Source organism: Taudactylus pleione, unplaced genomic scaffold, assembly GCF_031769625.1.
Source record: "Taudactylus pleione unplaced genomic scaffold, aTauple2 ptg000015l, whole genome shotgun sequence".
In the NCBI taxonomy this organism is placed as follows: Eukaryota; Metazoa; Chordata; class Amphibia; order Anura; family Myobatrachidae; genus Taudactylus; species Taudactylus pleione.
This window is the reverse complement of record NW_028284417.1, coordinates 35,482,282-35,502,401: the sequence shown is the minus strand read 5'-3', so window position 1 is coordinate 35,502,401 and position 20,120 is coordinate 35,482,282.

Genomic DNA, 20,120 nt, shown 5'->3' with positions numbered 1-20,120 from the left:
CAGCTGGAGAGGTCCCGGCATCTTAGGGGAGCCAATCTGTCTTATGTCTGCATAGGCTTACTCAGAAGTTCCATGTGCGACCGAAGTTTTACATTTTCCCGGTTTTGTATGTAATTGTTGGATGCGAAACACCAGAGGTGGGCTTCTCAGTGCACAAGATAAATTTGCATCATTTTACAAATCCGCCGCATATGGAATCGATGTTGCATACATAACTGAATCAGGTCCTTTGATCAGTTTGCTGACGTCACCATAGCGGTGGGAGCGCCACGGAGCTGCCATCAGGACTGGTCACACAGGAGGGTTTCAGGCAACTGCTTCCTGTCCTCGTGGTCTTCCTGGTTCAAGCAATGGGGCCTCCAACATACTGCGCGATGAGCCTCTCTATTAATTGCGGACAGCTTGGGGAAGGCTCCACCTTCCTCTTCAAACCAAGGATGAAAAGGCAAATGCATAAGCTTTGCTGGTCATATTTATAACTACAAGCTGATGACATCAGACACCCAGTTCCCTATTTAAGGAAAGTCAGCCCAGCTTCCTGTGCTTGATTATTGGAGAAGCCTGCATGCTGTTAGCGCGTACCTTATATCCTCTCAAGCTCCTTGTTCCAGCTAAAAAAAATTCATGCCTTGTTCCTTCAATTAATCTCCATAAATAGTAAAGTCTTCCTGCCAAATCCCTGCCTGTACCTTGCCAGCCTGACTAAAGCTACAAGTATCGAAGTCCTGCTGTCTAACCCTTAGGACACATTGTGTATTCAGCAGGTATTAGCATGGATCCCAGCAAGACTTAAGCCCTCCAAGAGTGGGCAATACCACAATACGTTAAAGCTGTGCAAAGATTTGTAGGATTTGCCAACTACTATAGACGGTTCATCAAGAACATTTTTCGAATTGTCTAACCAATCACGTAATTAACTTGTAAAAAGGTGCTTTTCTACTGGTCCCATGTGGCACAAGAAGCTTTCCAATTCTCAAAACAGGCTTTTTAGACAGCACCAATCCTAATCCATCCAGATACTCAGCCAGTTGTACTAGAGGTGGCCATGTCAAATTCAGCTGTGGGAGCTATTTTGTCTCAAAGAAAAGTCTATATATGTACTTCATCTTTGTGCATTCTTCTAGAACACAGCTAGTCAATTGGTGACTGGGAATTACTACCCGTCCATTCTGCTATCAAGGAATGACCTTATCTTTTGGAAGGAACCTCTATAACCTCTATTACTATTCTTACTGAACACAAAAACCTGGAACACTTAAAGTCTGCTAAATACTCAATGCAAGACAAGCACAATGGACCTTATTCTTATCTCGCTTCAATTTTAAGTAACTTCAAAATGGTAAGACAGACACATCTTATCAGTTTGAAGAAATTAATTATTGAAATCCAAGAATCTCTGTCTGTGATCCCAGCAAGAAAAGTAATTGCCTCTGTCAGTTCTCCAATTTTTCGGTCTCTGGATGCCAAAGCCACCAGAACCTATAAAGAGATCATCAAACTTCACATCTGGTATCCAGGAATTCAACAGGCCACAAATAAGTGTCATTTCTTCGTCTCTGGGCTCTATGTCCCAACACCTACTCTTTCACAGGAAATCTACAAACATATTCATGATGCCACTCCAGGTAACACTGGAGTTCAAAAGATGTAGGCCCTGATCTCTCATTACTTCTAGTGGCCACAAATGTCTAAAGAGGTCAAGGCTTACATTCAAACAGGTTCTGATTGTGCCCTGCATAAATATTCACACACTGCACCATCTGGTTCACTAGAGCCCATACCTGTTCCTCCCATTTGTCACGACCAGGGCTGTGTGTGGCCAGGGTCAGCAAACCAGATGCTCTGGCAGGGTCCAGATGCTCAGGCAGGGTCCTTCTGGTGGGGGCGTGGGCATCTGGAGATCTGCACTGCATGCCACAGAATCCTGGAGGCACAGTGTCCTGTGTGCAGTTGTGAGTATGGGTCATGTTTGGCAGCGCTGCAGCATGACATGGGTGCTGCCAACACATCTCAGACAATACAGTCAGAGCATTATTGGGAGTCCTAGCAACCATTATGCACTTCCTCTGGGTATTTAAGGGCTGATGTGCAGTCCTTTCTTTGCCAGTGCAACGTTATTGCCAGCGCAAGCTGGGTGCTAGTTCTATGAGCTCCCTTGCTGTTACCTATTCCAAGTCTGTTTACCCTTGACTCTGATTGCTCCAGGTTCCAGCCATCCTCGCTTGACTGCTGTGTGCCAGCAGCGCTACTCCTGGCTACCACCCCCACCGGTATTCCTGCTAATATCCGAACTGTCTTTGTTCCCTCCGGTCATCCAGTTACCAGTTGCTCGTTCCCCACGTGATTTATTGGGTACACTTCCGTTTGAGCCACTTTCTGCCAGCGGGCCACTCATGAGCAACACCCCTCTCAAACCAGCGTCCTTCCAGTACCAGAAGTCTGCCCTCATAACTCTTGACAGTTTGCACTAGCCAAATGGATTCGGCCAGTGGACAGGCTCCCAGGACAGATCTTCTCCAAGGCATTGCCAACCGCCTGGAAGGACTGGAAGCCTTGCAGTGACAACTGGCCCAGTTTCTACAGGAGATGTCGCTTCGTCAGGATAATCTACAGGCTTCTCTGGTCACTGTAAATATGCTAACCGCTACTAATCAGCCAGCCTCTCCAGTCATCTCCACTCCAGCTACTCCATCCCATCTGCATCTTCCGACACCCAATAAATTAGACGGAAACCCGAAATTGTGCAAAGGTTTCCTCAATCAGTGTGATGTACACTTTCCAAGGTGGCCTACATTGTGTCCCTCCTATCCAGGTCTGCTCTGGATTGGGTGTCACCACTTTGGGAAAGATCCGATCCATTACTGGACAACTATTCCGAATTCCTCGCCTCCTTTAGGAGGCTCTTCGATGAGCCATGGAGAATGACTTATTCGGCTGAGATTATGCGATTCCGCCAAGGCAATCGTCCCGTGAGCCAGTACGTCGTCCAGTTCCAGACATTGGCCTCAGAGTTGGGATGGAACAAAGAAGCCTTGATCGCAGCTTTCTGGAGTGATCTCTCGGACCATCTAAAAATGATCTCGCCACAAGAGATCTCCCTACTTCTTTGAACGAGGGTATTTCACTCTACAATAAGGTGGACCTAAGATACAGGGAACAGTAGAGTAGAGAAATCCAAGGGAGATCGCTACCGGTTTTGCCCTACCAGTCTTCCTAGTACTCCTACGCCTGAACCTATGAGTGATGAGCCTATGCAGATTAATAGGGCTCACCTATAAACAGAAGAGCGGCAAAGACGTCACCGTGACAATTTATGTATGTATTGCGGTGGGAATGGTCATCTAATTAGAAACCTTTGGTGGCTTCCTGCCCTCATTGTCCGGGAAACTCCCGCTCCTAACTGGCACCGGAGACACCAGGTTAGGAGTTATGTCACTGTCTCCGCCCAAGATAGAATCAACCATGCCTCTCTCTCAGGAATTTGTACAGGGTACTAAAGCTGTGCTTTCTCTCCTTGATTCAGGGGCAGCGGAGAATTTCATTACTTCCAAACTTGTCCAAAAGTTCCAGATACCAGTCACGACACTCCACCATACCATTGCTTTGTCGGCAGTTGATGGCAGCCGAATCCTTAATGGAACTGTGTCTTCTCTATCCCAACCTGTACGAGTCCAGGTGGGGGTTCTTCAAACTGAGCTTATACAATTTTTAGTTATCCCCAAGGCGTCACATGGGACTATATTGGGATACCCCTGGTTGTGTAGACATAACACTAAGATTGATTGGAACCCTATGCAAATCTTGTATTGGGGAGAGGCTTGTCATGTGTCCTGTTTACCCTGTATTAAACCAGTGAGGAAAATACAATTATACGAGAATTCACAAATTCCTTGTCAATATGCTTCTTTTTGTGATGTCTTTTGTAAAACTGGAGCAGACTCCTTACCGCCACACCGGGACTGGGATTGTCCTTTAGAGCTGATACTGGGCAAGACTCCTCCTCGGGGTTGCACGTACCCTCTGTTCCTGCCTAAGACTATGTCCGTATATATTCGGGAGAACTCGCAAAAGGGAATTATTAGACCTTCCACCTCTCCAGCCAGTGCGAGATTCTTTTTTGTATCTAAAAAGGATGGAGGCATTCGACCCTGTATTGACTATCGTGAGCTGAATGACATCACTGTGAAAAATCGTTACCCTTTGCCTCTTATTACTGAATTGATTGACAGGGTCAAGGGGGCTAAAGTTTTTACGAAATTGGATTTAAGAGGGGCATACAATCTCATTAGAATACGACCAGTGGAAAAATGGAAGACTGCATTTAACACCCGGGATAGACATTTTGAATATCTGGTGATGCCCTTTGGCCTATGCAACGCTCCCGCGGTCTTCCAGGGATTCGTTAATGAGACCTTCAGAGACTTGCTATATTCATCAGTCGTAGTATATCTCGATGATATTCTAATTTTTTCATCCTCACTAGAGAAGCATCGGGTACATGTGAAGGAGGTCTTATCCCGCTTAAGGAAAAAACATCTATACTGCAAGCTCGAGAAATGGTTTATCATTTCTGGTTCTGGGTTGGAGATGGAGCCTCAGAAGGTACAGACCATTCTCGACTGGTCCCGTCCTGGTTCCCTAAAAGCGGTTCAGAGATTCCTGGGATGCGCCAGTTACTATAGACGATTCACTAAGGGCTTCTTCACTTTAGAGGCACCGATATCTGCTTTGACCCGAAAGGGGGTAATTCCCTCATGATGGCCTCCTGAAGCCGAGACGTCCTTTCAGTTGTTAAAACAAGCATTTATCACCGCTCCCATCCTGAGACAACCTGATTTTGAAAGTCCTTTTGTGTTGGAGGTGGACGCTTCTTCTGAGGCAGTAGGAGCAGTTCTTTCTCAGAAATTTGAGGACAACCGAGTCCATCCTTGTGGGTACTTTTCCAAGAAATTCCTGCCAGCCAAGAGAAACTACCCTATTGGGGAACAAGAATTATTAGCAGTCAAGCTTGCCTTCGAGGAATGGCTATATCTGCTTGAAGGTGCCAAACACCCCATCACTGTTTACAAGGATCATAGGAATTCGTTTTCTGAAGAACATCTACTGTATCAGTCCTCATTTAGCCTGATGGGCAATCTTCTTTTCCCGCTTTGATTTCTCCTTAACTTTCCACCCAGAGTCTAAAAACCTAAAAGCAGAGGCCCTATCACGATCCTTCTCATCTGAGAACACTATAGAAGATCTTGGGGAGACACCTGTCCTGGAATCCAAGGTGTTTGCTACTACCAATATCCAACCACCTCCGGGAAAAATTTTCGTGGTCCCAGATCTAAGGAAACAGCTCTTAACCTGGGCTCTTGGGTCTCATTTTTCCGGACACGCCGGTACTCACTAAACCTTGGAATTCCTCCAGCGATCGTATTGGTGGCCTGCCATGAGAACCGAAGTATCAGAGTTCATTTCCTCCTGCACCCAGTGCGCTCAGCATAAAACCTCCCGGCTAGCACCTGCAGGAGAACTTAGACCCCTATCCATTTCGACTCAACCATGGTCCCACTTGTCCATGGATTTTGTAACTGACCTGCCTGTTTCAGGTGGTTATACCGCCATTTGGGTGGTGATTGATCATTTTTCAAAAATGGTGCACTATATACCTCTCAAAATATTGCCTTCCACTCCTGAACTGGTCCAGCTTTTCATTACTCATATATTCCATCTACATGGACTACCAAGTTCCAGTTTGTGGCCAAATTTTGGAGAGCCTTGTGTTCGGTCCTACAGGTCAAGTTAAAGTTCTCCATGGCCTATCCCCCCCAAACCAATGGGTGCACGGAGTGAACCAGGACCTGGAGACGTTCCTGAGGATTTATATGTCTTCATCCCAAAACAACTGGGCGGATTTCTTACCCTGGGCAGAATTTGCATACAATAGCTCATATCATTCCTTTACTGGAGAAACCCTATTCCTCGTGGTCTATGGCCATCATCCCAGGGTTCTTGAGTTCAAGAGTTTACCAGCCTTCGATGTCCCAGCCGTGACTACCTCTTTACAGAATTTCTCTCGAACTTGGTCCCAGATTCGTGCTTCTCTACTGAAAACCTCCCATCGTTACAAGTTAGGGGCTGACAGAAAGAGAAGGTTCGCTCCCAGCATGAAAGCAGGGGATCAGGTATGGCTTTCCACCCACAATCTATGACTCCAGGTTCCTTCTATGAAGTTTGACCCTCGCTTCATCGGTCCATTCACCACCACATGGAGGTGATCAATCCTGTAGCTTATAAACTACGACTACCCGCATATCTCAAAATTCCGAACTCCTTCCACGTCTCTCTACTCAAACCACTAATTCTCAATCGATTCCTTCAAGTTCTACCTCCATCTCCCAAGGTCCATGTTTAGAGGTAGAGTTTGAGATAAAGCAGAACCTGGATTCCTGATTCTGCTACCGTCAACTCCAATATCTGTTGGACTGGAATGGGTACGGCCCGGAAAAAAGATGTTGGGCGAAAGAAGATGTCAATGCACCCCACCTAATTAACAAATTTCGTTCTGAAAACCCAGAAAAACCCAAGAGGTGCCCGGAGGTCACCCATAAAGGAGGGGGTACTGTCATGACCAGGGCTGTATGTGGCCGAGGTCAGTGAACCTTACCTGTCTGGACGCTCTGGCGGGGTCCCTCTGGTGGGGGCGTGGGCATCTGGAGATCTGCGCTGCATGCCATGGGGTCCTGGAGGCACAGTGTTCTGGGTGTAGTTGTGAGTATGGGTCATGTTTGGCTGATGTGCAGTCCTTTCTTTGCCAGTGCAACGTTATTACCAGTGCAAGCTGGGTGCTAGTTCTCTGATCTCCGTTGCTGTTACCTACTTCAAGTCTGTTTACCCTTGACTCTGATTGCTCCAGGTTCCAGCCATCCTCGCTTGACCTCTGTGTGCCAGCAGCGCTACTCCTGGCTACCACCCCCAGCGGGATTCCTGCTAATATCCGAACTGTCTTTGTTCCCTCCGGTCATCCAGTTACCAGGTGTTCGTTCCCCACATGCTTTATTGGGTACACTTCCGTTTGAGCCACTTTCTGCAAGCGGGCCACTCATGAAACCAGCGTCCTTCCAGTACCAGAAGTCTGCCCTCATAACTCTCCTGGTTCCACTCCGGGTCCAAGACCTCAACCACCCTTGACACCACTCCATGGAGGGATAATTCAATGGATTTTATTTTGGAACTCCCTCTTTAACATGAATGCTCCTTCATTCTGGTTGTGGTAGATTCACAAAGATGGCTCACTTCATTCCTCTCAAGAAACTCCCGAATGCTCCTCAAAGTTTCAAGATATTTCTTCAACATATCTATACACTGTCGGGATTCTGGTGCCCGTATTGTGACTGTAGGCATCCGACATGCCGGGTTGCCGACTACATCCCGCGTCAGCATCTGGCTCCTGGCCTAGACTCCTACTATCTGGCTCCTGGCCTAGACTCCTACTCTTACTATTCCTGACTCCTCCCATTACTTAGTATATGCTCTTACAAATATAATTATATAGAACAATATACAAGTTACACATCATTCCCTGTATTAAAATACACACAACAGAGCACATCCTGCTGGGGATTCAAACATGTGCCATAGTCAGACATTTGGTATTTGGTTGGTTCTGTTAGGTAAAGCTGGCACTTCATTGGTGTAGGTCACACACAAAGAAAGGGAAGGCATTTTCCCAATTGACCAAGCCCTAGCTTAACAGTTGTAGACGATTAGAATTTCTTTAGGGCAGTGGTGCTGAACACAGAGGATGACACATCTGTGTGCACAAAAGCAGAGCCATAACTACACATTTTGGTGACCTGTGTACAAAAAGAGTATTGGTGTCACCATCCACAGCTGAAGCAGGGAGAGGGCATGCCAAAAAATAAACAGGTGTGGTCTTTCTGGGAAAAAGAGTGAACACACAATAGATACCACAATTAAAATTATGCCACACAGTAGTGCCCCTTAGAGTCATTATACCACACAGTAGCGGCCCTTCGCCACATTACACCACACAGTAGTGCCCCTTATTCACATTACATCACACAGTAGTGTTCCTTATTCACGTTACATCACAAAGTAGTGCCCCTTAATTATGTTACATCACACAACACAGTAGTAGTGACCCTTATAACATATTATGCCACACAATAATGGCCCTTATAACACATTATGCCACACATAAATGCCCCTTACACATTATGCCCCCCTTACCCTCATTCTCCCTGTGTCCATTCAGCAGCCTCTGTCCTCCCCCTTCAGCAGGCGAATTTGTTACCAGCCCGCCAGCACACCCGCAGACATGGAGAGACAGCGCCATCGGCATTTTAAATCTGGTGCCGGTCGTGAGCCAGTCAGAGCTCGCAGACCGGCAGCCACTGCTGATTGGCTTCTGGTCTGCGAGCTCCGATTGGCTCGAGACCAGCGCCAGATTAAAAATTATGGCACCACTGTATCTTGAGGGCTCATTGCATGCCGGTGCACAACAACTCTGACACTGGTCGCCCCGGCCCTTCAGGCATTTGAAAGACGTGCCAGATGGGCAGTCCAGCCCTGCACACCAGCCAACTAAGAATGTTCATGCTAGTCAGAATAAAATTGGGTTTATGGGGTTTATGTTGTATACAAGTGACCACATTTAAGTCTATTTGTACACCAGCCACCAAAATTAGTTGCTCTTTTTTGCTAGTCACAAGGAAGTGCAATAGACTGGCCATATAGGAGCTGCGGTAAAAAGCCACCCAATGTTTTTAATTGTAACTTTTTTAAAGTAATAGCTTCTTTCATTTGACACGAATATGAAGTACTGACTTGTTACTTTATTTTGCACCAATGGGCCTTATTCAGAGCTGGACACAAAAGTAAAATGCAACTGGAAAAACAATTAGCATTTTGCAATCTATTTCCAAGTTGACTTGTGAAATGCGACCAACTCGGCATAGGCGGCAAATGACAGGAGCCAATTCGCCAGGAATACATCAGGATGTGTGGCTTCACTGCGAGTACAAAAATGTTTCAAAACACAGTATAAAACTCATACATACAGCATAAAATGACAGGTAGAGTGGAGATAAGTAACCATGTCATTGAATCCTGTGAAATGCAAAATGAACAATATATAAAATTTTTACTTTTTAAAATCCATGCTAGTAAATATATGGGTAGTCTTCCCCTTCCTTTTTGCGATATATGATATGATACATTGTGCGACTTAAGCACTGTGCCACAGATAGCTACTGTCATACTTTTGGGATTTCGTTGACTTGAGTCAGGAAGCCTATGGCTGGATTCATTGATAGTAGAATGGATGAAGCTGAGAGGCTTTAGGAGATTCCTTCACATGCAGACAGACTACTAGAATAATGGACAGGGATCAAAATGCAGAGCAGGCATGGGTAGCTGACTGGAAGACCTGACACAGCTAAGGCTAAAGACCAGGGGCGTATCTATAATGGGTGCAGTGTGTGTGGGGAACACGAGCCCCTGGGTCCAGGGGGGCCCTGCACCGCACTCCCTGCACCCATAATATTACTTACCTCTCCGGAGTCCCACTTCGGCGCGGGGGTCCGGCGATGTAGAACGACTGGAAAATGGCCGCGGCGGCCATTTTCCTGTCGTTTGTGCATGCACAGTACAGGGAAAATGGCCGCCACGGCCATTTTCCCGGTGATCTGTACATACAATATAGACTCTGGGCACACTCTAGTGCCCAGAGTCTATAACTCTGGCACTGGGCGCGCACAGCTCAGTCTGCTGCGGAGAGGAGAGGGCCCGTGTCGGAGACTGCACACGGGCCCCCTCCTCTCTATAAACGCCCCTGCTAAAGACTGAGGTAAGTACTGCTAGGACCAGAGGTCTGGGTCAGTTAAGGGTAGCAGATAGCCCTTCTGGACTATGGCAGACAGCCAGAAATAAATGACTAGTCCTTGCAGGCTATTGCAGAAAACTGGAGACAGATGACTTGTCATTATAAGCTACAGCAGACAACTGGAGGCAGATAACTTAGTCCAAATAGATTATGGCGGACAGTCTGAATGGATGCTGGTATAGATGCAGGCAAATTGAGCCAGGTGACAATGAAAGGGCTTGATGTAGAGAAGTTGTTCTGACACTGGTGATAGTGCAGATACTGGATTAAATAGGGTCCTCTTAGTGCCGATAATCTGAGCAGGCATGTGACTGGGGCGATGGAATCTGATTGGTTCGAACAGCTGGTGAGCAGCACCAAGATAGCGGTGCCCTTGCACCGCAGACACAGGAGCCGCGATGAGGAAGACGCCGATCCTGACAGCAGCACTGCAGACAACCCCTCAGAAATACAAAACAAAACAGTACTGCGCTGGTGTCTCCCAGTCAAAACAACACACATGTATTCAATGAATAATTTATTAAAAAGAAAAGTAAAAATAGCTTAGTTCTAGATAGCAATTTACAGTAGTTTAAAACTCTTATATAGAAGCCAAATAAAGATGTAATTGTAAACATACAGTAGTAGCTTATATTGCAACAATATCCCATTCTGATATAAAATTACATATCTCAAAGGTCTCTAGTACAGAGACACCTGCATGATGACATCAGTTGATACAGCGGCTGTATATATGTGCCGTAAATATAATCAGTATAAGCCAGTACTTGATTTTAGATCCAGTATCTTATTGGAAAGCAGTCTAGACATAAACCACGGCTTATAGCAGCCAAGATTAACCTGATTTCCAGTTTTATATGTTTCATTTGTTATTTGGTAAAGAATATATGTCCGGCTGTAAAACAGTCAAAGGTTAATTTAGCCAAATTGGGAAAACTTACTTACTTTCATAGTGTGTCTTTAGCCGGGATCCTGATAGACAGCAGCGTTGTTAGGCAGACCGCGGCTCAATCGTGCAGTTCTGTGTAACAGCTCAGCTCCACTGCATTGCAGATGGGGGCGATGACAAACAGCGTGACCATTACCCATCGATCACCATCAATCACCATCGACAGCACGCCCCCTTTGGTGCGAGATCCATAACGACAGCTTGGCCGTCGTTCTTCGGGTCTCGCGCATGCGCACGACGGAGCCGGCTCCCTCGTGCGCATGCGCACTTGGGCAACATCGACCCGCTTGCGAGCGCTCAGCACTCGCGAGCGGGACTGAATTAGGCCGTGTTTCGTAACGGTTCGGTGGTGTGGGGATGATTACTGCTGCCTGGCTGGGCCTGAGAGGGATATCCATTTAATCAGCGTGGGAGGTGCAGCACCCGGGTTAACATCCATCCCCTTACGCTTTTTACAGTGCCTACCTTTAGGCTCATTCCGGTACGCAGGATACCCCTAAGGCAGTTGTTCCCAAATATTTTTGAATCACGGCTCCCTAGAGTTTCAGCATTGTTTTCAAGTGAAATGAAGTAAATTGTGCTACCTGTCATCCTTAGGCTCAGTTATGTAGTGGGTGACAGGTTTGTGCTTCTGTTTGTCCACATATTTACATTACATTGACCAGAAATAATTTGATTTGGTGCTGGACCACCAACCTGGGGCACCCCTGCTAGTGTCCCGAGGCACCCCAGGGTGCCACGGCGCACAGTTTGGGAACCACTGGCCTAAGGGGTTTTGTTTTTTGGTATTTGATTTTATCTGTATGTCAAGTGTAATTGATTTTGTAAATTAAATTATCCGTAATGTCTTACACGATGAGAGGTCATTTGTTTATGATATTTCTTGGAGGTTTCCTGTAAAGAATCAAGTATGGTGAAGTGAACGTTCTCATTGAATACGAGAAGGAGAATCAAAGATACCTTTATGTGCATGCATCTCACCGTCTTTAGGTGAGTGTTAATCCTCAAAATAGCAACATCTGGAGTCCATTTTGGTTCCCTTTGGATCATTACTCTCATAAGGAGTTTCACATGTTTTAATGGTCACGGTTCTTTTTTGCATCTGATTGACTGACTATTTCTTTTAGCTCAGCGCTGGGTGACCTTCCCTCTTTTTTTATATGTGTATTGTGTGGAAAAAGGGTTGGTGATCCTTGGGGTTGGACCATAGCTGCCGGTCTGTGAGCGCAAGTCACACACATTCTTTTCTCAGATCTTGGAACGCCCAGACGTTTGAAGAAGGGACTGATGCACTTTCTTACAGACTAACTGTAGCCTGGAAACAGACAAAGGAGGAGTGGTGGAAGCCGAAGTCTCAAAAGAATTACTTCTTGGTTGAATCCTGAAGTTGCAGAAAAATGGAGGCACTGAGGCGGTGGAACGGGCAGGAGTTGTAAGCAAACTCAGTGAATGGCAACAGAGCTACCCAGTTGGACACTTGGAAATAAAGCAATGGCGGTACTGCTCCAGAGTTTGATCGCCCGCTCCGTCTGTCCATTGGACTGGGGGTGATACCCTGATGACAGACTGACATTAACGCCCAGATCAGCACAAAAGCATCTCCAGAACCGAGCAAGGAATGGGGTACCACGGTCAGAGACGATGTCAATGGGAAGTCCATGAGGTATAAAAACATGTTGGACAAAATAAAATGCCAGTTCTTTGGCTGAAGGCAACTTGCTGAGAGGAACAAAATGTACCATCTTGGAGAAACGGTCCACAATGGTGCAGATAACCATGCAGCGGGAAGATGATGGGAGATCCACCATGTGTCCATGGTATAGAAGGAGTTGGTAATGGACACAACAGACCAGCAGGAGAGGAACGGAGAGTCTTGTTTCTAGACCAAACATCACAAGCTGCCACAAACTCATGAACGTCTTGAGCCATGGACTGTCACCAGACGGAGCAGGAAAGAAGTTCAAGAGTCTTGGCAATGCCTGGATGACCCGCAGACTTGGACGAGTAGAATTCCTTAAAAACTGCCTTACGTAACCTCTCTGGCATGAAAATTAATCCTCGGGGCATCTCTGGAGGAGCTTCAGACTGGCACCTCCTCAGAGAGTCTGCCAAGGTTCTTGTCAGGGCCAAATGAATAAGAGAAGATGGAATGATAGTTTTTTTCTCCGATAGTAGGATAGTGGTTAACAGAAAAGCTCAGAAAAAGGGCATCTGTCTTCACATTCTCAGATCCAGGCCAAAAGGAGATGGTAAAATTGAAGCGGGTGAAGAACAGGGCCCATCGCGCTTGTCTGGCATTCAATCTTTTGGCAGACTCAATATAAGCCAGATTTTTATGATCCGTTAACACAGACACCAAATATTTAGCCCCCTCTAACCAGTGTCACCAATCCTCAAAGGCCCATTTGATGTCCAGAAGCTCTCAGTTGCCCACATCGTAATTTCTCTTTGCTGTCTGAAATTATCGAGAGAAAAAGGTGCATGGATGCAATTTACCGTCTTCCACATCCCACTGGGAAAGAATGGCCCCTACTCCAACTTCAGAAGCATCTATTTCAACTACAAAAGGAAAGTCTGGATTGGGATCTTGGATCGGAGGACAGGAGCAGACACAAACGCCGTCTTGAGCTGGTTAAACACATGAACATCTCTAGGAGACCAATTACTCACATCTGCCCTTTTCTTGGTCACATCTATGATGGGAGAGATGATAGTGGAGAAGGATTTGATGAAACGGCGGTAATAATTTGAAAATCCAAGAAACCGCTGGATGGCTTTTAGAGATGTGGGTTATTCCCAATCTAGGACAGCCTTCACCATACTTGGATCCATGGAAAATCCCCGAGAAGAAATTATGTAACCCAAGAAGGAGATCTCTTTCACCTCAAATTCGCACTTCTCCAACTTGGCATACAAACTATTATCCATGAGTCTTTGCAGCACCAACCTCACATGTTGTCGATGTTGTTCCACGGATTTGGAGAAAATAAGAATGTCGTCCAAATAAACAACAGAAAAGAACCCCAGGAAATCTTTCAAGATCTCTTCGATAAAGTCCTGGAAGACGGCTGGGGAACTGGACAGACTGAAAGGCATAACCATATACTCAAAATGCCCCGAGTGGGTATTGAAAGCCATCTTCCACTCATCTCCTTTGCGGATACGGATAAGGTTGTAGGCACCGTGCAAATCAATTTTAGAAAAGATAGAAGCCTCCCGTAATTGATCGAACAGGACTGAGATCAGGGGCAGAGGATAGGCATTTTTCACTGTGATCTTATTAAGTCCTCGAAAATCGATGCAGTTTCGGAGAGATCCATCTTATTTCTGGACAAAAAAGAAGCTGGCACCTACTGGAGAGTTGGATGGCCGAATAAATCCTTTCTTTAGAGCATCATGGGTGTAATCCTGCATTGCTTTATTTTTGGGGACAGACAAGGCGTACAGCCTACCCTTAGAAAGTCTTGCGTCAGGTATCAGATCGATGGCACAATGGAATGACCGATGAGGTGGTAGAACATCAGCTTTTTTTTTTAGAGAAGACCTCCGCCAAATCCTGATATGGAGCGGGAACCAGTGGAGTTTCTCATGGAAAAATTGCTGCAAAACAGACAGGACGAGACAAACAATGAATGAAACAGGAAGGACCGCATTGTAGAATCTCCCCAGTTTGCCACTGGATAACTGGATCAGGCTTCTTTAGCCAAGGCAAACACAGCAAACACTACGGGGGCCAATGGACATTGTAGGAGGAGAAATTAAAGTACTTCCTGATGAAGAGCTCAACTGTATCGGTGGTGTCCGGAAGGAAAGATTCCTACCATCCAGACCAACGACAGCGACTGGGCTACACAAGGGTTCAGGAGAAAGTCCCAATGTCTCAAAGAAAGCAAGGTCCATAAAGTTCTCCGCGGCCCCACTATCAATGACGGCAGACACAGACACTTGACCAAATGATGACTTGAGTATAGTGGGAAAAAGGACTGAATTTCTCAGAGAGATGGATGCAAGGCCTAGATGCAACTCTCTACTACCATCTAGACCTTGCCTTTTCCCGACTTGACAGGACAAAGTTGAGCCATATGACCTTTACCTCCACAATACATGCATAGTCCCAGTGTGCGTCTCCTCCGTTTCTCTCCTGCAGGAAGACAGAAGGCCCCCAGTTGCATTGGTTCCTACTGATCCATAAAAGCAGCAAAAGAGGTGATTGAGGAGCTTGAGATGGCAGGTCTTTTCTAACCTGTGTTCCCGGAGGCGTCGGTCAATACGAATAGTTAGACTCATAAGGTCATCCAGCGTGTCTGGGGAAGGATGTTGGACCAGGATGTCCTTGATCTGATCTGATAGTCCCCATGACTCTGAAGAGCAGGATCGTTCCATCCTGAGTCTATAGCCCACTTCTGGAACTCCATACAATAATCCGCTGCCCTGTTCTCCTGCTTAAGAGTCCGAAGGCGAGCCTCTGCCATGGCTGCCTTGTCCGGGTCATCATAAAGTAACCCCAGAGCCGAGAAAAAGGAATCCACAGTCTGAAGGACAGTTAAAGAGGAGGGAAGGCCCAAAGCCCACATCTTAGGGTCTCCTTGCAACAGAGAAAACACAATCTCGATTCGCTGAGCCTCGGAACCTGAAGACAGAGGCCTGAGCCTGAAGTAAAGTAAACTTTCCCTAAAATTCACAAAGTCCTTATGACTCCCCGTAAACGGTCAGGCATATTCAGGTTGGGCTCAAGGGCAGAGGAACGGGAAAGTGCAGTCTGAGTCTCCTCAACCTTGATGGAAAGTTCCTGCACTTTTTGAGTGAGCACCTAAATCTGTGCTGCCAGAATTTGAGCAGGATTCTGTCCAGGTTTGATGACTAAAACCTCCATTTTTTATGGCCGGTGAGAATGTTAGGAACTGGAGGTTTAGTCAAGAGGTATAGTCCCGCACAGCCATGAGGTCTGGTATATCTTGGCTAGATAGCTGATTAGATTATGGGTGGCAAAGGCCAGTAAGCCAGTAGAGTGAGATGTGGCCTTGGGCCAGTAGCAGCCCTGGGGGCTAGAAATGCCTTGGATGGCTGTGGCCTGTGGGCTAGTAGGATGTGATGTGGCCGTTGGGCCAGAAAGATGTGATGTGGCCTTTGGGCCAGTAGCAGCCTTGCGGGCTGGAAGAACCTTGGCTTGATGCAGCCTTGAGGGCTGACTAACAATCTCTGAATTGAGTAGCAGCCTTTAGGCTGTGTATCAGCCTCTGGGCTGTGTAGCAGCCTCTGGGCTGGGTGGCAGCCTTGAGGGCTGGAAGACTTGACAAGGAGATTCTGAGATGCACTGTATGCCGCCGGTATGACACCAGTGATTGTACACAAAACTACGTATACAAGATGCTGCAGAGCGCTAAGTGCCACCGGGATTACACTAGCGGCAATACACAGGATTGTGTACACAGGACGCTGAGTTGCGCTCAGTGCCGCCGGGATGACACTAGCAGCAGTACACTGCACTGTGTACACAGGACGCTGAGGTGCGGCAAATTGCTGAGAGGGGGCAGAGCTTAATGGCGTGACCCATCCGTCCCCGCCCACAACACCTTCCACCTGCTTCTTGCCCCAGGAGGAAAACTCCAATGTCTGCAAGTATGCATTAGTTTTGCCTTTTAAATTATTGGCGATTTAAAAAAAATTGGGCAGTCTCACTGGAATTGCATCAAGCATCTCATAGGCTATTCCATTTCCCATATTATCATTTACTGTTGGATGAATTTCTGTTGCAGATAGCGTACTTTTGTTTGTATGTTGGTTCACATGTATCATGACATACATCGAACTCAAAAATAGAGGAATTCTGCATCAGTTGTACAAATGTATGTATATACGTTACCGGTGTGGTATAAGAGATAGACAGTAATTAGATAGACAATGTCTAGATAGACACCAGATGTTAGACAGTCAATAGTTAGACAGGGACAAAAGGTTGACAGGGACAAAAGTCAGACACACTAAAGTTAGACATGTAAAAAGATCGACAGGGTCAAACGTTCAACATGAAAATGGTCGACACAAAAGTGGACTTTTGTCCCTGTAAACCTTTTGTCCCTGTGTAACTATTGACTGTCTAACATCTATCTATCTAGACATGTCTATCTAATTACTGTCTATCTATAGTAAGGAAACTGCATAGGTTAGCTTAGTGACTGTATATGTTCTGATTTCTTACAAGATATTTCTTCTTTTCAATGTGTCCTCAGGTTCTTTTGGAAATAAACTTATAAGCAAGAAGAAGCATTTTTAAATTGTGTGGGGCTTGTGATAATATTATTTCTCAGGAACATGAGGGGCCCTTGTGTATGGATTGTGGCACCTATTACGAAAGGAATTCAGCCCCCTACATAATTTGTAGAGTTTGTTTGTTGATAAGAAAGGCTTTTGTAGAAAGATTTGACTGCTGTACAGACCAGCCTTGATGCAGATGTAGATTCATCAGTCTGAATCATTGGGTGATGTACAGTAATATAAGTTTTCAGAGTCTGATGAGGTTGCTGAAGAATCTTCACAGTTTAAGCTTAACCATGTGGATTCAAGAGTGTATGTAAAGGTCGATCCTCCTGCTAAGGCAACTCAGGACCCTCTGTTTGAGTATAGGTCCACAAAGACTTGTCCCTATTCTGTGCACAAGGTGGTCAAAAGTCTGATCACAAAAGAAGGTTGGTAGTTCTAGCCGACTGAATAAAATGTATCCATTTAAGGAGACAGATCAACTAAATTGGTCCATTGTTCCCAAGATTGATGCAGCAGTAGATGGACTATCAGTTCACACTACTATTACAATAGAGGGTGGTAGCGCCCTGAGGGATCCTATCAAGATAAAATCGTCTCTTAAAAAGCTTAAAATCAGCCAATGTAGCAGCTTCTGTGTCTTGAGTCTTGAGGCTCTTGGTGTCTTATCTTCATACAGACATGAAGGAACAAATGAATAAGCTCTAACTTCTGAAAAGACTAGAGACTATTGATTTCCTATGTGAAGCATTAATTACCAGAAGCTTTCTCTGGCCTAGGTCATGAGCTTTTGATGCTTCACCTAAGCATAGACTGGCTACCATGCTGTTTGAGTGGACTCTACTCTTTGGGGAAAAGCTTGAAACCTTGATATACAAACTCTCTGCTGGTAACTGCTTATATTTACCACAGGGTCATAGAGGCATCTTTCCCACCACTGTTTTTTTCCAGACAACAGTTGCAAGATGCAAGAGCCTACTGACCAGGAAGGCAGCATGGGTGACAGAGTGGAGCAGGTCCAATTAGATAGCATGTTCATCCATTTGGAAAAAAGGATCATCCTAGGCAATAACAGTACCCATATCTGGGAGAAGTCTGTCCAGGACCACTGGATGACTAATGTTGTAAAATCCAGATATAGCACAGAGTTTTCCAAATTCCAAGAGAAGCCCAGTTAACTGTCTCAAAGATCCCAAAATCACTCCTGGAGCTGCAGTCCCTCCTGCAGTCTTGAGCAGTCATTGAGGTTCCCTTAAGAGAAGAAAGCACAAGTTTTAGTCCTTTCTTTTATAGGTTAAGAAAGCCTCAGGAGCTTTCAGAACCATCCAAGGTTACTGAACAGGTTTATCCACATGAAATATAAGATGATGATTCAGAAATCTATCCTTCTGGGCTTCAATGTAGGTGATTTCATGGTCTCCACAGAACTGAAACATGCCTATTTCAAGTGTCCTATCCTTGGACAACCTTTTGATAACACGCAAATCCCCAGTGATATTTCTTTCCAGAATGAGTTGTCATAACACGACAATTCACACTGTAAGTATAACTGTGCCTCAATACAGCACTATTAACACACATCTTCACACTTTAACACCTCATTTCACACAGACCTCCTTTACAATATGCAACATTTTTATCACAATAAAACAAAGTAAAATAGCAATAGAGTATCCAAAAAGCATCTAAATAAACATTGTTGGGATGTAACACTAGTGTGCCAGTGCTGGAACAGAACACATATTGAACACGCACTGTAAAAGTAAAAATAGCAATTAGGATGGCATAGTTCGTACACCCAGATTTAATGTTTCATACCTCCAGAGGATACAAGTACATCTGGTTAAGAACTGTCAAAGCTGGATAATTGGCTGAGACAGAATCTGTTTACAATCGGAATCTGCAAGACGCCATTTTGCGACTGATCACCCAGCACCATTTTAAGTTACAACTCACGAGCTAAGTACATATGGCGATGTTTTAATAATCCTTTCAGAAATCATACCCTGATGTATACAAGCCCATTCTAAGGACAACCTTGCATAAAAAATACCATAATAAATACAGTATTCACGCAGGGTTTAGTAAAACAGCTTCCTGGGAAAAGTAATTAGAAAAACAATACACCAGGATACTGTGGGTGTTTTTGCATGTAAATGGAGAGACCCCACATGTGGACAGGTATCTTAAATAGGCAGAAGAAAACCTTTGAATTCACTGTCAGACAGGATGGCACCAGAAGTCAGCTGGGGGTCTCCACCTTGTTTGAGAGTGAAACTCACTGCTCATAACATCTTGCATTGTAGTTTAAAAAAAACATATGTTGGAGGGCTATGATATATGTATATATATATATATATATAGCGTTCCCGCTAGGCTGTTTTAGCGGGGCGTGGCGCCCTGCCCTCCTTCTGGAGGGCAAAAAGCACCCTGCCCTCCAGGAGGAGGGCAAAAAGCGCCCTGCCCTAACAGCCTGCGGGAGCCGTTCTCACCCGCGGGATGCAGTGTCCCGCGGGTGGAGAAACATGCGGTGACCCGGTCACCGCCGGAGAATAGACGCCGGGCGCATGCGCCCGGCATCTATTCTCCCTGTCTGCAGGGCTTGGGGACTGCCCAGCGTGTCCGTAAGTGCCGGGCACGCCCCCAAGAGTGACGAAAAGGGGACGCGTCTTATAGACACGCCCCCTTTTCCGATGACCACGCCCCCTTCTCGGTCGCGCGCGCCTTCGGTGCGCGCACGGGCATGCCCTCTCTAGCTCCGGCGCCCTGCCTGCCGCCGGAGCTAGAGGGAACACTATATATATATATAAAATCCATCATAGACGTACATGCATAAACACCGCACATTACGCACAGTTGAGCTGTTTCACTCTACAAATAAACGCACCACGCATATTAGCAACTTTATGCAATATTCTCTTACACTTACACATACACAAATTACATGAAAGGTTCCCTAGTACTAAAGTGTAATATTCAAGGTTTATTGAGGGATTATTAATGTTGTGTAATAAAGGTTAT